The sequence below is a fragment of the Hirundo rustica genome, chromosome 1, assembly GCF_015227805.2.
Source record: "Hirundo rustica isolate bHirRus1 chromosome 1, bHirRus1.pri.v3, whole genome shotgun sequence".
Lineage (NCBI taxonomy): Eukaryota > Metazoa > Chordata > Aves > Passeriformes > Hirundinidae > Hirundo > Hirundo rustica.
The window spans coordinates 29416927-29434198 of NC_053450.1; the positions used below are offsets into that span (position 1 = coordinate 29416927).

The following is a 17272-nucleotide window of genomic DNA, read 5'->3' on the forward strand; positions in this document are numbered from 1 at the left end:
GGAGCAGCACCCGGGTAGCGGCACCGCGGGCTCCGGCCCCCGGCAGGTGAGGGCGCGAGGGGATCGAGCCGGGGCAGCGTCCTCGGCCCTAGTGAGGCCGCATCTGCAGTGCCGTGTCTAGTTCTGGTCAACACAGTACAAAAGAGACCAGGAGCTGCCGGAGAGGGATCAGCAGAGGGCTAAAAAGATGAGAGGTCTCGAGTATCTTGCGAGGGGAGGCTGCGGGAGCTGGGCCTGTTCAGTCCGGAGAAGACAAGACTGAGAGGGGATCTCAACTATACGTATAAATACCTCAAAGGCAGGTGCCAACAGGATGGTGCCGGAGTGTTTTCAGTGGTGCCTACCGACAGGCCATAAACTAAAGTACAAGAAGTTTCACCTCAATATCAGGAAAAACTTCTTTGCACTGAGGGTGGCAGAGCACTGGGACAGGCTGCCCTGGGAGGTCATGGAGTCTCCCTCTCTGGAGACATTCAAAACCCAGAAACCCACCTGGACACATTCCAGTGTCACCTGCTCCAGGTAACCCGGCCTTGGCAGGGGGTTTGGACTGGATCTCCAGAGGTCCTTTCCAACCCAAACAACTCTGATTCTCTCTTCTCACCACTTCACCCTGCATAATAAATAGCCAGAAATGTGGACAGCTCATATTTCTTATTAAGATACTACTACAAAAGTGTAATGTAGAAAGCAGGCAAGCAGTTTTGGTTGTGTAGAGTGCAAGCTACTGCTGCATGGGCAAAGCTCTGTTCTGGCTTTTTACAGGCTGGCACGGAGGATGTGGAAAATCTCGTAATGATTTTATTGGGTCAGATCAAAGACCTGTTAAACCACTATTCCAGAGACTTTTAGTGGAAATACAAAGGCTTTTACAAGTGAAACACCTGTAGAATTGTATGTGTGTGAATCTAGCATAAGAAACATCAGGATAAGGGTTGAAAGGATGCTACATACTGTGAAAACCCACAGTTCTCTGGGAAGCTGTCTTTGGCTGTAAAATTAGGATGGTGTGCTTGGCAAGGCCTGCACTCTGGAAAGGTGCAGCGTGAGAGATTCATCAGGAGCAGACCCTGCTCCTGAAGTGCACAAGGAGGGTTACAGGATTGTGTCCCGTATCTCATGTGCCATTTGTTTTACTGTCACTCCACCATGTATCAGTCATGGAGAGGGAGACGGTGAGCAGCAGTCTGCTATTTATTGAGGCTGCACTAAGTAGAATTCTGGAGCAAAGGACCACCCCATCAACAGCTACTGACTCCTGAAGGGTGTAAAAGATCTGTCCAAAACCTAGTTCACCATTGCCATACAGGAATAATATCAGAAGCATAGTGAGGCCTTGATAGCTGCAACCTTCATCCTTGGTGTTGTACCCAAATGGGGTTTCTCCAGATGCTTGTTGGGAGTCCAGGGGTATGGGAATGTGAATGTATGGAACCTGGGAAAGAGTGAGTGGTAAAATAAATGTAGAGATTTTGTGAATAACCATCACTTTCTCTAGCAGTGCGTTGAGTTTTGTCATGCTGATTTTTCCTACAGATTGTCACAGAGTCCATAAGCAGACAGGTAGGGAAACAGAAAAAAAAGCACTGTGAGTGTACTGACATATTCCAGAATATCTCTAACAAACTGAAAACCTCTGACCCCTGCTTATTCCTCAGGTGGAAGTGATTCCATGCTATTGTTTATCTTTGACAGTCATCTTTTTGTAACATTTTCAATTCTGTTTGACCACACCTGTATCTGAGATTACTTGAAATATGCTCAGTAGGATATGGAGTTTAATGCTATGAATTATTATGACAGGACCTGTTTGGTACCTCAGGTGTAGAACTGGGAATGCCTGTCACTGAATCTAAGACCTGATATCCCAAATTACTGCATAATCTATAACTTTCTGTTTTCCACTGAAAATCCACACTTTGCACTGGCTGTGCAAAGATCGAAGGTTTGCCGAACCCAGGGGCTCAGGTGGTGTTCAAGGGGATGTCCACAGAAGAGTTTAGGAACAGAATCACTTGATGTAGCTGTAGCAGATACTGAATGCTACTTTGGGGATTTGGGGATTTTAATTTTTTCCTCTTTTTGTTTTTCTGTTGAAGTGAGTAGCTGGAAACATTATTTTCTATCTACGTAATCTCTTTCCATCTGTAAATGAATTGTTATCAAGCCTTTAAAGCTTCTTAACTAACTCAAATGTTACACTGTATTCACAACATCATTTTCAAGTGGAATTGCATACACAAGTGCAAATAATGCATTACTAGAAATCAAACTAGGGTGTTAAAATGAATATCTGGTTTTAAAATCAAACTAGGGTTTTAAAATAACAACTCGGAATTTCTGTAGCTCGCTTTGCTGAGCTACTTTTTCACTTGAACCAGAGGAAGGAAACTAGCTTGCTTTGCAATGCCTAGTGATGTTCAAAGTGTAATAGTGAGATGAAGATTATAATGAGTCTACTTTCATGCTATTCTTAGCCCAGGTAGTGCTCAGTGAGTCTGAGTGTGATTAATGTTTATTCACTGATTGCTCTTTGAGGAGCTTACTGAAGAGGGAATGGGTTTTGGTGAGAATGAGTTAGTGGAAGGTGGCATAAACAAGAGGGAAATGAAAGGGATCTTACTGCCGTGCAATCTGTTCATTTTGTGTAGTTTTCTGGAAATCACATTATCACCACTTCTAGATGATATTTGATTGCTAGAAAGTATGTTATTTGGTAAACAAACTTTACACAGCTGGGAGTAACCCAGACGTTACTTTGGTAAAGCTGGGTAATACTCATGGTAGGATGCACTGGATGCTGATGGAAAAGCTCAAATATTTAGATGAACTTTTGATAAGATCCTTCTAAGAGAAGCACACACTTCCCTCAGGAGAGGGTGTGGTGGCTCTAGCTGCTGTCCTTTCCTGGGGTCCCAGCAACTACAGGATCTGCTCTTTGAAGAGGAGGAATGTGATCTTGCTCATCCCTTACCTGAGTTACCGTCAGAGGAAAACTTGTGTTCCTCTTCTCAGCTGACAAGTGCTGCCTGTCTTTTGCTCTGCTTCATCCTGTAAGAGCCAGAGGTGGTGTTTGGATTTTTTGTGTTTCTCTTTCTTTTGGGAAGAGGCTTAGTCAGGTTCCCTGCATGGGTTTCCTATGTCAGCTGTTCATTTTTGAAACTTGGCAGTGGCTTAGTTTAGGCCAATGTAAGTAAACTTGATGAATGAGCATGAAGGCTTGTGTTTGTCTTCAGATGATAAAGAAAGCATGGTGATGATATTTTTCCTAGGTAGCTCTAAGTTTTTTTGCAGCAATGGGTGCTGCTGACCTTATCTCGGAGTTGCCTGGTGGTGTCTCTGCTGTGTTGGTAATTTTCAAGGGTTAGGGTTTGTGTTTTAGCTTTCACCTTCAACTGTTTTGTAAAAAGTGAAACTTACAGACAGGGCACTTAACTGATGATTTGGATTGTTGAAAAGGCAGCAACTTGGTAAGCCAAATGCCCTGATAAACCCACACGATATTTGTCTACAGCAGGCACCTCACTTCTTGCTGCATTTCCCTTCTACAATTTTAGGTTTTGCATTATAAACAACAAAGAAAAAAAGACAGGTTTAAAATTCTTCTTTTTTCTCTATGGAATTGCTTAATGAAATCTTTTAGAAGGACCAAATACTTTAAGTGCTACCTTCATTAATGGATTAAAGCTGCTTGTGTAGCAAAATAGGAAACCTTGTCTTTAGGAATGATGAGATGATTTTTGATGCAGGTAGAGAAATGGGTTTTGAGCTGTGTTGTTAGCTCAGTTATCAAAGTTTGAAGAAAACGTAAGAATAAATTAGCTAATTTAGAATAAATGCATATTTCTTTTCTTCACCGTGAACTAAGTTATCTAAAAATGTTTCAGATATGAGTGAAGTTTGTCAAGTGTCCTTGTAGGTAGAAATGGGCTATCATTAAGTGAACTTTGCTGCTAATCCACTATATGCGTCACAGCGTGATGAAGCTGCTCTCTTGGGACTCTTTCATGTGAGAGTAGCAGGGTACAGCCATCAGGTGTCAGGGACCGGTTCCACGAGCAGAGCGTTGTCCTTGCTCGGGGGGAGCGATGTGCAGCTGGCTCGGCCAGGCCGCTGTGCCCAGGCGGGCAGGGATGCTGCGTGAATGAACATCCCCGCCCGGCACGGCAGAGGGCACCGCTTGTTTCCAGATGTCTCGGCAGCAGCGGCACGTTTGAGGAATTTCCTGTTTCATTCCTTGAATACCGTGTTTGAAGGGAAAGCGTCTGTTCAGAGGAAACGTAACTGATTTTGTCTGAAGTTCAGACGGGAGGGACTGGATTGATATCAGTACATTTTAGTATCTAATTTCTGAAAGAGATTAGAAATTACTCTTCCAGGCACATACGTGTTTTTAAATTAATTTAGCTAGGGGCTCTTTGCTGAAAGGATTAGTAAATTTGAGGAAGGTGTCTGTGTATTGAAATGTCACTATTTAAAAAATAAAATATCAGTATACATTAAGAAAAAAAAGAAAAAATATTTTTATATGTCATATAAGGAGCTGTTTTATCTGTTTAAGTTTTAGGGGAGACATTAAAAACTAAAACACAAAAGTGACAATTTTTGAAAGCTGCATGGATATCTTTATAAAATTGTTGTCTTGGTTGTGCAGTATCTGGGCATCGTCAGGTTAAAATAATGTGTGACACTGGATGTTTTGAAATCAGATAGTAAAAAATAATTAGAATTATTTTCATCTAATAATTCATAGGAAATATTTCTCTCAATCTATCTTCCCACCTAAGTTAGCATTTAGAAGATGATTTTCCTGAAGTTGTAGTTGTTTGAGAGCAAAAATGCTGATTAATATTTAGTGCAATTTTCACTTGTAGTTTTCATAGTGTAATATTTCTTAGTATACCCGTAATCTGTGTGTGGCTGCAGTGTTTTGCTAGTGCTAATAAATAACATTCTTTTTTTGATTACAAATATATCAGCATTTTATAAAACCTATATGCCAAGCACAGAGGTCACTGTTTTAGGTGGATTATCTTCTGTCCAGCATTCAAGTGCTGGAAACTGCTGACTAACTGAGAGAAGGACTTTCCAGCTGTGGGGTTTGAGGGATCTGGAGTGAGTAGTCTTCACCTGGAAGTTTCTCTCGATTTGCTTTGCCAGATTGTAATTCTGTGTTTGAGAAACTTGGGTTATGCGTGCTCATGCTCTGCTGTGAACCTGGTGCTTTCAGGTTTGTGCTAAATAAGGATGTTGTCACAGTCTCAGCATCTTCTCAGTGGGATCTTCTTGAAATGCTGGTTTGTGTTAAAGTAGGAATTAATCTGTGTATCCTTCTTTTGACCTCTGTGAAGGAGCAGTTCTGTCTTGTGGATGCTCAGGCTGAGGCACCAAAACTCGCCAGTTCTGACTTGGGCTTGTCCCAGCCGAAGGCATGGCTGGGTCTGTCAGATGACCCGCTTTGCACGTGACAAAAGTGCTTGCATGACAGGACTCTGTAAAAGTCACACGGTGTTGGAGCAGCACTTTGGAAGGGGGTAGACAGGACTCCAGATGTTGGACAGCAGAGGAGTGATGCATGCTGCCCCTGTGGTGGCCTTAATTATAGCACGGTAACAGTGTCACTGTCATGGCTTCCTGTCACAGCCCTGTACTCAGGGACACAGGTTCATGTGGGAAGGCCCTGGGCCCTTTGTCCTTGTTTGACTTGAAGAAGATGAAGATCACAGCTCTGGAGGAGCTCTCTCTGGAACTTGCTCCTTCAGATAGCTCTGGGCTGGCAGGTGGTTGCTTTGGCATTGCTGGAGGTCCGTGAGTGGTAGGTGTTACGCCTTTGATGACTGGCTGTCAGAACAAAATCCCCAAAATGAAACTGGCTTGGGACTGTCAGTGCCATGGAGAAGAGGAGGTGCATGTCAGCTGCCTAGCCTTGATTGATTGCGTGTGAAGTATCTGGAAGAAAGTGCATGTAACCATAATGGGACAGTTAAACAGGAATTGAAATCCTTTCTAGTGGTTACTATTATCAACATTATATTTACCCCCTGTTGCTGTGGGAGTCCCCAGTTATTCTCCTAATATGACTATTGAAACAGCATTCTGTTCCCCAGGAACCTGGGGAAAAAAAAAGTGCCTGGAAGAGCAGGGTAGTGATAAATGGAGGAAGGCAGACACTGGGCTCAAAACACCATGGGCTGTTCTCAGGACTCTTCTGTGCTCATCTGGTTAGATTTTCTTTTTGACATAACCCATTGCAGTAGGTTCACCTACTTTCTGTGATTTAGATGCTAATGTTCTATTTGTTTGCTATGAAGTTATCCGTGAAAGAAGTATGTAGACAAATACTTCATGTTTTAAATTCTATATAGAAGTTATTTAATTTTGAGAAAAACAAGCTGCTTTATTGTGACCAAAAATCTGTGCTATTTTGTGTTGTGAAATAAAGTCTTAGCTCAGCGTTGTTTCGTAAATGATCCACCTGGCTAGTCAACAGCATATTTGCAAAGCTGCATTTGAAATTCTTTATGAAAGTCTTGTTTTGCAGTTTCTTTGCTGTGTATCCAGTCAAAATGTGAAGATAAATGGAAAACCTTCCTTTTACTACAAACACAAAGAAGCTGGTTTTGAGTCAACCAGTGCAGCAGATTGTACATTTATAAGACTTGTTGGGTAAGCCTTGTGGTTTGGGTAGCATTATAATGTGTTAGCAATATGACTTTCTGGTTTTAAATGGGCAGCTGATTGATGAAAAAGTTTCAAAAAAGGGTCTAGAAGCAGCAGATGATTAATTTTTGTGATACAGCTGTGCTGACCTTCCCCTCCCCCGATATCCTTTAATGTTTTATGCTAATCCTCTTCAGCACATGCTCAGTAAAGTCACAGGAAAATAAAAAGGTTTTTAAATTTTAGTCATGTGTGTCACTGTATATAATACCAAAGCACCCAGACTCAAACACAATCGTGTACACCTTTGACTTCTGATAATGGGCAGGGATAGCCATAATTGACTAAAAAAAATCACCTTAATTTGCATTTACTATGATAGCACTATATTTGTTGTAGGACATATGAGATTAGTCTGTTAATTGAAGAATTTGACATTTGTTCTGTGAACAGTACTGCTACACTTGAGTTAGTAGCATGTAGTAAGGCATTGGTCAGTTAAGTATGTTTACAAAGTGTTCTGAATAGTTGTGCTCTTTCGTGATTTGAAGAACAGTTTGTATACTGCGCCTCAGTGATAAGGTTAAGAAATGCCATCTTCAAACAGAAAGAAAACTGCAAATAGCTTTAACAATGGAGATTTCTAGACAACAAAGAAATTTTGATACTAAAAGTACAGTTCAGGAAAACCTGTTAAATATTAAGCATGGCACCCAAATCCTATTCCTCTGACTTTTTTTTAATTTTTTTTTTTCTTTTGAGACCTACATGATCCTTCTTGAAAAGTGTAATTATGAGAGACAAAGGTAGTTTTCACCATGGTATTTTACTAGTTTAGTACTACATGTATTCAGTTAATTGTTATTTGCATCTCTTTTAAAAATGTGCTTAGTTTTCAATCTTACATTGTTCATTATTATGAAGTGTACAAATGTACAAATATATACATTCAAGCATATCATGAGTTCTCTGCACAGCTGAGATATTTTTAATTAGAAGTTATTCTGTATGTAAAAATTAAACTAGATTTGGAATATGCTATATTCATCAGAGTTGCAGTGAGTTCCAAAATATGGAGCTTGATAGAAGGTTGTTAATGAACATAAATTTATATCAAGTAGTGTATGATGAAACTTTTATTGTTTTTAAAACTGAAGTGTAATCCTTTCCTAATCTGCAGTCAAAATACAACTTTAAACACTTTTTAAAAATGTACAATTTCACTGTGGGAAGTTGGCTTAACATTTGTGTCTGTAGCCAAGCAAAATTTTTCAATGTTCTTTGCCAAGTACGACAGCCCTTATAACTTCCTGTTACTGTGTTTGCTTCTCTTTGGACAATGCTACTAATTATGTATAATCCTGTTCTTGGTAAAACTGAAGTTTAGTGCCCTCCATATTTTTTCTTTTTAGGATGAGAAAGGTTGGTAAACAGGAACTGTAACTTAGACAAAATGAAGATACTCTTCCTTGAAAATAATTTATTCCTGAATTACATGAATTTCAAAATAACCCTGCAGGTATTTTTGTGCAGTAGCTTCTTTCTTAATTAGTTGCAATTCTTCCTAGGTGGAAGTCAGTGAAGCAGTACAATTCTTATATTTCTTCTTTAGGAGTTATGTGTCAGAGGGTTTTATGGCTTGTATGGTATTTCTAGTGTTGAAAGTATAACATGTGCTTATGTAACTGAGGCTTAGACTATTGATTTTTAGGCTGGAGATGATCACTGGGGCCATCCAGGCTGACTTTGACTGACACAAGGCACTGAATTTCAGCCAGAGACTTTCGCATTTATCGCAGCCAGTGTGTCTTTCAGGTAAATTTGTGGTCTTAAAAACTGATAAATACCCTTTGCTCTCGTGAGACCCCACCTGGAGTACTCCATCCAGTTATGGGGTCCCCAGTATATGAAAGATGGAGCACATCCAGAGGAAGCCACAGAAATGATTCCAGGGCTGGAGCACTGCTCCCGTGAAGAAGACAGGCGGAGAGAGTTGGGGTTGTTCAGCCTGGAGAAGGGAAGGCTCTGGGAAGACCTTTGTGTGTACTTTCAACATAATAAGTCTCTCTCAGTCTTTATTAGTAGGGCCTGTAGTCATGGGGGCAATGGTTTTAAACTGGAAGAGAGTGGATCTAGGTTGGACAAAAGGAACAGTGGTGGGGGTGGTGAGGCACTGGAATGGGAAGCTGTGGATGCTCCATCCCTGGAAGTGTCCAAGGCCAAGTTGGATGGGGCTCTGAGCACCCGGGTCCAGTGGCAGATGTCCCTGCCCATGGCAGGGGGCATTAGGACTAGGTGACCTTTAAGGTCCCTTCCAGCCCAAACCATTCTATGAAGACAGCGTCAATCATAATATGTGTGTAAGAAAGCAACATCCAATTCCTATTCCAGTGTTATTTTTGGTGTTTTCAGCCTTATGAGGGCAGTTGGCTATCTATTGAATGTAACTATCTAAATGGGATTTCCTAGAGGCTTTTTATTAGTGTTATTGTAGTTTATTTAGTCTAAATTGATAACTAAGTAGGATGTTCTTCATATTCCAGTGCTTATAGCTTAGCTGATTTGAAATGGAGCGGCAAGAGCAGCTCTAAGTTCACCGGTTTGCAACTAAGATTTAAAATACTGTCAGATTGTTTTGTCCAAGCTGCAAAGAAAGCTCGTGGAGTAGATCATGCTGTCTGAGATGTTGTACAGGGGAAAAGGTGCTTTTCTCCAGAGTGTTCAGTTCAGTACATTCACAGGTATGCTGGGACTTTGAGACTTCCAGCACACGTATGCGGCAAGCACTACGAGATTTTACCTTCAGGTTAGCAGTGAGAGTGGAGTTCTGCGCTCCTTGAAGCCTAATCCTGAAGTATGAACAAAAACAAGGACTCCGGGCTTTCATGAGGGGGTTTTTACAAAATACTATTAGGCTTACACAATAAAATCTAAAATCCACCAAAAATCTTAATATCTGCAGTGAAGTTGGAGCGATACTTTACCAAAACACTTAGTTACTGCTTCTCATCAAGGAATGGTTTAAATGCCTCATTTCATCTTCTTGCTTCCAACCTTTTTGGCTGATGATTTTTATTTGGTTTGCTTTTTAAAATAAAACCATATTTCATTACTGTGCTGAGGAGATTGTATGGATGTTCCTCTTTTGATGGAAAGACCAGAAGTTTGCTTTGCTTTCTGGTCATTCTTTAGAGGTGCTTACAGTTTTAAAGTTGTGATAAGAAATAACTCTGGACAATTAAAACCTGAAGTATGCAAAGTTTTTGAACGTTAATAAAAATTTTATAAAGAATGAATAAATAGCAGTCAATTTACCTCATCCTCTTGTAGGCAAAACAGAGCTGTTCCCCTTGCTTTTTCCCATCATAAAATCTGAAAGATTTTTTCCCTCCAAAAGCTACAGTTTTGGAGGAAAATCTTCTGGTGCTGTGTTCTTCTTGAATATCACTTTTGTAGTACCACATTGTATTAAAAAGTGGTTCTGTTTTCTCCTCCCCTCTCCTACTTTTTTCAAAACTTACCTGTAAAAAGTTTGGTACAGATACTATCTATGTTTATTCCAAAACTGTAGAATTAGGAGTTTGCTACCGTTGATGGTGCAATTCAAATCATTACTCAAACTGGGAAGAAATGAAGGAATATGGTGTCTGCTGGAACCCTTAGTTACGCTGTAATTTCTGCTATTGGCCTGTAGATATTAAATAATTAATATTAGACTAGAGTAGTTATAACTAAAATATCTCTCTTATAGAATTCAGAACATGCTAGCTGGTGTGGAAGTGCTGTCTTCATGGAAATTTGGTCTTGTAACAACTGTTGCATAGGAAGTGATTCATATGAAGCTTTTTATAAAGGTCTTGTATATATATCTATACATATCTGTATATCTTGTAAATGTCTAGCAGGGAAGCTTCCAGTTTTCACCTTGACTGCTCTTGCTCATGACTTTGCAGTCATTAATCGTAGATTTTTCCCTAAATTACTATTCAAATCTCACAAATCCTCATTTTATGCTTTCTGTTTCGACTATTTCCCTTCAGTAGTTTTATTAAATAACACCAATCTCGCTTTAAGCTTTGTTAAGCTTTGTTCAGTATTTAGTCTTCAAAACCTTTTGTTAACAAGAAGTTTAAATCAGTTCTTCACTTTAGTCTTTTTTACAGAGTAAAGTGGAAAAGTCTCTTGTTTAAAGGAAACTGAAAAGGTCTCCCTTGTCTTTGTAGCTGCCCACTTTGGGTTGTAAGTTGAATCAGTGGGGAAACAGCATAAACTTAATTTTTTTGATACATTTTTTTAATGGAACAAAACCTCCGGCCACTCATTGGGGAGGAAAAAGAGCTGTATTATTGAGAGGATAAATGCAAAACAGACAGTGGGCTTTAAAGAATAGACTCTGTGTTCAAGCTGTCTTTGCTTATACTTGTGCCTGTGCCATATATGGGATGATGTGCTGTTATTTATGAGCATTAGTAGGTGAGTTTTGTGGCTTTCATATTTATGTGTATGCTAGGCAAATTCTGTGTCCTTGTTTATTCTTATACAGCTCTGCCTAATCTGATCTGCCTATTTTCTGCTTTGTTCATAGTTTCACCTGTCTGTTTTATCCATAAACATTTGGAGTTTTTAAATAATAGTATTTTAAAATTTGCCCTTGTAAATTGCAGAATTAAACACTGGGCTTAAAAAAATTTCTAAAATAGCCTTATGCATTTTTGAATCACTGGCATCATGCTGGTGTCTATTGTGTGTATTGTCCATGTACGAGTGGCATATATGAATAAGCAATTTGCAGATTGTCTTCCTTAACACTGCACAAGATGAATGTCATTGGCAAATAAAAGGATAACAAGTAATTTAGTACTTTTTCCAATGGTTGTCAAGTACTAGAATAGAGATGGAGAAGAGATGGTTCCTGTCTTTGCATTACTGTTCATATTCAGGTCCAAAAGATGCTCCTGAGTTATATTTCATTTTAGACCTCCTATTTCATATAATCATAGGATGACCTGAGTTGGAAGGAGCCTTAAGGATCATCTAGTTTCAACCCTCCTGCCATGGGTAGGGACACATTTCACTAGACCAGGTTTCTCAGAGCCCCCGTCCGACCTGACCTTAAGCACTTCCAGTGATGGGGCATCCACAACTTCTCTGGGCAACCTGTTCTTCCCTGTGCTACAGAATACAGTCATGTACTGTATAGTGCAAGTACAAGTATTTATCAGATTTTGTTCCTCTTTATTGTTATATCTGTTGATAATAAACAAGTAGGTGAAACCCTGGCCCACAGAACTGTAGTTTGTGTTGGTTGAAAAAATAATGGTAGGCACAAATCATCTCCAAAGGAGTGGGTTGTATAATACTGTCGTTGTAGTTAGTGCTGTATACTGAGGTGGTTACTGATGGTGTTTTCTGCATCTCAGGAGGTATCTAAACTGTGGGACAGGGTTTATAAAATTTGAAGGAAGAAAAAGAACAGTTATGTGTCACTTTTTCCCTTGGGCATAAGTACAAGTGGTAGAGACTCAGGGTGGGCAGTGCGGGATGTTTTGCCCTGTGCAGAATTACTTTAGAAGAGGAGGCAAAATGTCTGTGGATGCTCAAGGTGTGGAGGGCTGTGCAGGTTTAGTGGGAATGCTGTCTTGGTAGATAATGGCTGTACAGTGGAATGAGCCTGAATATTCCGAGCTTAGTTGATTTTTAAGAAATGTAGCTTAGGCACGTACTAGAGGTTGGCTGTATTTTTAGAGTAAGTAATAAATGTTAATGTCAGCTCTTATATTTCAAAAATACTTTTTCCCTAAATTTTTCTTTCCTACTAATACAGGAAGCATAGTTTTTTCTTTGGGAAAGCTTTCAAAATCACTGGTTACTGCTAGGCACAAAGTTGTCAACATGTTCAAAGTTCAGGGTAGAGAAGTTACATGGACTTACTTGGTTGAGGGAGACTGAGTGCTGTTCAGTCTGAGATGAGTTAAAAGCATGATGCCTAAAGTTTGAGTGATTGTATTCTGAGACGAGACTAAGATACATGGAGCTTCTCAACAACAACTCCTCAGCATTAGAACAAATAGTTTCATGTATATAAAGAAAGCAGCACCTAGAGAAAACGCTTTGAGATGTAATTGCTTGTGTGCTTATATGTTGAAATTTCAGTCCCTGCGGTCATGTCAGTCCACTTGGTGCTCTTCATGAGTGCTCAGTGCTGTTTCCTGGATTAACCTCAGTGCTGGGGAAGCTCTGTTGGTGAACACAGAGCCTGATGGTTATTCTTTGATAAATTCAGGAGAGTTCTCAAGTTGGCAGTGCTTCTTGAACTGCTGCTGGATGGAAGGCTGTTAACTGTTGGAAGTCAGATTTTGTGGTGTAGTGTCTAAATTGGTCCTGCTGTCTCTAAGGTGATATTCTTCTGCATGATGGAGTTCTGACTTAAATACAGCTTGTTGCATCCAAGTAAAAAGTAGTAAAAGAGAGAAGTTTTGTAAATAAATTACATGAATCTCTATGAGCTGTTACCCTAGTAATGCCTTCAACACTTAAAAACAAATCCAGGGATTTAGGTTTCTATCTAAGAAACAGTGCACACCTCCAGTAGTTATAAGGCATGGAAAAAAGGTTTGCTGGGCTAATAGATAGTAGAATTTTTTAGGTTGTATTAAGCTACCCACTGAACAAGTATATATCGATAAGGCTCTTATTTCAACAATCAACCTAAAAAAATGTTGAAATAAGAGCCTTATCGATATATACTTGTTCAGTGGGTAGCTTAATATATTGGGTTTTGTTTTAATACTCTTTATAGCAGGCTCCAGTCATCTTTCCTAAGTAAAATAGTACATATTGAAAGTGATCTCTGGAGGTTATCTATTCAGAGCCCTTGTTCCAAGCGGGATAAACTTAGTTGAGGTTGCTCAACTAAGATTGCTTTTCCAATCCCAGTTTGGGTATCCAAGCTGTTGGGGCCCTTAGCTATTGAGGTTTCACACCAACTTATTACTGCAAGTTAGTTCTTCCATTTTTTTGTTTCGTGTAATAATTTTGGACAGAAGGGTCTGTCTAGCTGTGGATGATAGTGCTGAGGAAAACCAGTTTGATAGTTACAGAGGTTTGTGTTCTTTGTGTGCTGCTTGATGTTAATAATGTCATGCACCCCTTAACTGTAGCAATCAGGTTACCAATCTCCCGTCTCTTCTCATCCATATCTCTCACATTCCATTGTGCATTCTACTTGTCTTTGCAAGCAGACATAAAGCACGTAGCCTGGGTTTTCAGGTATTTTGCTCAGTGGGTGGGATAGGGCCACCCTCCTTGTACAGTAATAGGCTTTGCTCCACAAATAGTGTGTTGCATTCCTCCATCGGAGTTACTTCTTTTATTTGGATCCTGCTGGGGTTTAAATCTATGACTTTTCCTGCTCTGTGGTTAATATGTATCATCTTGGAGAGTTCTGTTGCAGAAAGAGGTGCTGTTTTTTCGTTGAACTATGCACGCTGAAAGTGATTGGTATCCAAATATTGATGAAAAAACTTTAAAATCCAGAAATTAGAAGTAAAATTAGACAGATTTGGCATTTAAGAAGGAAGAGGGTAACAAAAAGCCTTTATAATTCAGATACTTGAAAAGAATGTACCATTTGTCCTTCCGAATTTTGTAAAAATCTCCAGGTTTTGCAACTTGACATGTTATCAATGCATCATATATCAGAGCTGCATGGTGAACATTCCTTGAGAATCGGAAAAGTAGAGTGCTTAATAATGTGTGGTGCCCCACTACTGTGCAGTCTTACTGTTTTTCTGTAATGCTACTGTGGAGAATCCAGTTAAGGAGATTTAGAAGTTGTAGAGGAAAGCACTCAAAACGTCATTAAATCTCTTTAAATGCTTGAGATAAATTACCCTTTAATGAGATCTGCTGTAGGTTATGCAGAAATTTGGAGAAAATACTGCATTTTATCTCACTCTGTTTCTAGGATGTCCACAAAAGAGTCCTTGATGGCAGTAACTAATGGCATTTCTGGAGGATTATTGTATATATAAATCAGTTATTTGTACTGTTGAAAAGTTCCTCTCCAGGATGGAGAATAGAGAACGCTGCAGACTTGTAGGCCCGTGATAGAATTCTAACAGGTTCCTGGTGGCTTCTCGGAAAACTGTCCACAGTGAAGAATGGCAAAAAAATTCTTTGTACATTATCATCTGTATTTTACTTAAATTTGTTTCTAGTAAGCAATGAGCATATCTGTTACTGTGTAAAGATAGGATTTGTCTGTTGGGTACAGAAACTATTTCTCAGGCAAGTTTGCACATGGGAGAATTTTTCATTTGTATTTTTTCTTGCCAGGGAAAAAAAGAAAAGATGTTATTAACTAGAATAGAACATTTTTAGGTGATGAAAAGAGGAAATCCATAAAATATTAGTGTACTCATCTTCATGAAGTGCTGTGAGATTTTTTTTAGTGTAGTGAGCCCTATTGAGTGTGCTGTTGTATGAAGACAGCATGAATGAGGTGAATGCCATTTAGTGAGTGTAATTGCTGATTTACTGTGGATTGTATTAATTGCTAATGACATCTCTGTAGATAATGTGGGAAAATCTCCTTCAGACCAAACTTAGAAGTTCTCCTGATCCTCTCTGCTAGCTCAGGCTTTGTTCAAATGATCTATGTGTAAGAAAAGGCAGTTCATTTGGTGGAATGGATCGTTTCCTGTGGTGTCTGATTCCACAAGCATTGATTAAATAAGTTCAAACCATAGGTGGACCTCCTCATCTCCTGTTGAAGTGTCAGAGCAAAGCTGCTCCTTAGCCAAGATCTGAATTTAGCTGGGGAGTTTGTTTGTTACCCTGCAAATTACAACATCCTACTATTGTGAGTGGTTTTGGTTTTTATTTGTGGATTGTGGGATTTTTTGGTGTTGTTTTGTTTGCTTGTTGGTTTTTTTTTGTTTGTTTTTTTTTTTTTTTTCCCCTCTCCTGTGGACAAATTTTCTTAGTTTGCCTTGCAGTGAAAAATAATTGAAAATAATCTGGGATGATATGATAGTACTCCTTGTCATTGTCATCCTGAGTTTGTGTTGCTACCACTTTTTATCTTTGCCCTTCAGTGGAAGACCTCTGAATTTTGCCCTTTTTTGTGCCCTAGTTTCCCTTGAAACAGGTTTTGGTATTTCAGTATGAACATTGATGTGTAATCTCCTGCCCAGAGAGAGTAATTTTTAGGGCGATGTTAATTTTGAAACATTTACTTCTATCTTATGATTTATACACTGATTTAAAAATTTCTGCTGTCCCCTTAATTAATATAATAAATCACATTTAAGTATGTTCTCTTAGCGTTTCCAGCATTTTGTCTCTTTTCTTGGTGCACTTACAAATGCATCCTGTGTAATTAATTTTCATGTATTTGAATTTAGAATGCATAGTGAAATTCAAACAATGCTGTGTTTGGAACCCTATATGATAGTAGCTTTCCCATGTAAGATCCTACTGCTCTGCTTGTGGTTTACCATGGCCACATGCTTTCTTTTTGTGGTTTGTGTGCACGTACACACATGTTGCACATTTTTCAGCCTTTGTTCTTGGGATTCTGCATTTAACAGTTCCTGTTTCTGAAGCAGCAAATGCACCAGGTGTCAGATCTCTAGCTTGTAATTCCCGAGGCTTTGTCGCATCAGAACAATCTGTACTGTTTATGTCTTCCAGCAGAGCTGAAATTCAAAACTGTCTCTTGTTTTGACTTCTCTAAGAATAAAAGTTTCCAAAAGTACCAAGTGGAAAATGGTGGCGTTATTCTCTGTTCATATAAAATGTAGATGGATTTTCAGTATCCATTTGAAGCAGTCAATGGGAAAGTGTGTTGTTGAAGCCGGCAGAGCTCTGAACCTTTAATTGCTTGATTATTCAGTTTTGTTCTTCTGCTGGTTCCAAAACAGTTTGAAATCTTGCACAAAGTATTATTATCAATTAATTATACTAAATGAGGGGAAAATTAATAGGTTCTAATTTTTTTAATCTATTAGCCATCTATCAAATTATTTCCTTAGATTCACTTTTGGGTATGTGTTACTCCCCTTTTCATTTGTTCCTAGCAAGGAGGCTTTTCTTACTAAGGGCATTTCAAAGGTGACAATCTTAAAAAGTGGTCATACTCAGGATATCATTGAGTCTCCCTTTAATATAACTGGATATTTTCTCTCAGCATATGATGGTAAGCCTGTGATGGTAAGTTTTCTCAGGTTACAGAACAGAGATCTTTCACTCCATGAAGCATAACAGGAAGGTTTGTGTTCTTGCATTTTCCCAAAGCTCTATGAGAATAAACTGGCATTTTGTTTTAGTTACTTTGATTTTGTAGAGTGAAAAATGAGAGAAGTGATTGTTCAAATTTTTTTTAATGTTAGATCTGTGCATGCTTTCTAGTTTTGCTGCCTTTGCAAAATGTTTTTGTTCTTTAAAATAAAGACTTAAGTATTATTCATTATTAAATACTTGCATGAATAGCTACAAGGTACTAATTCAGGTTTGGTTTTCACTGAGGAGATAACAAAGAGATGAGCGGTGTTCTTTTTGGGAATATCTCCTATATTTGGAATGCATTTTTGAATTAACTTACCTAACC

General features: G+C 39.1%; 1 protein-coding gene across 1 annotated transcript in view; it reads left to right on the forward strand.

Annotated features, from left to right (window-relative positions):
• TPD52 (tumor protein D52) overlaps positions 1 to 17272 on the forward strand; it is a 121784-nt gene that overhangs the window by 42166 nt on the left and 62346 nt on the right. The window lies entirely within an intron of this gene.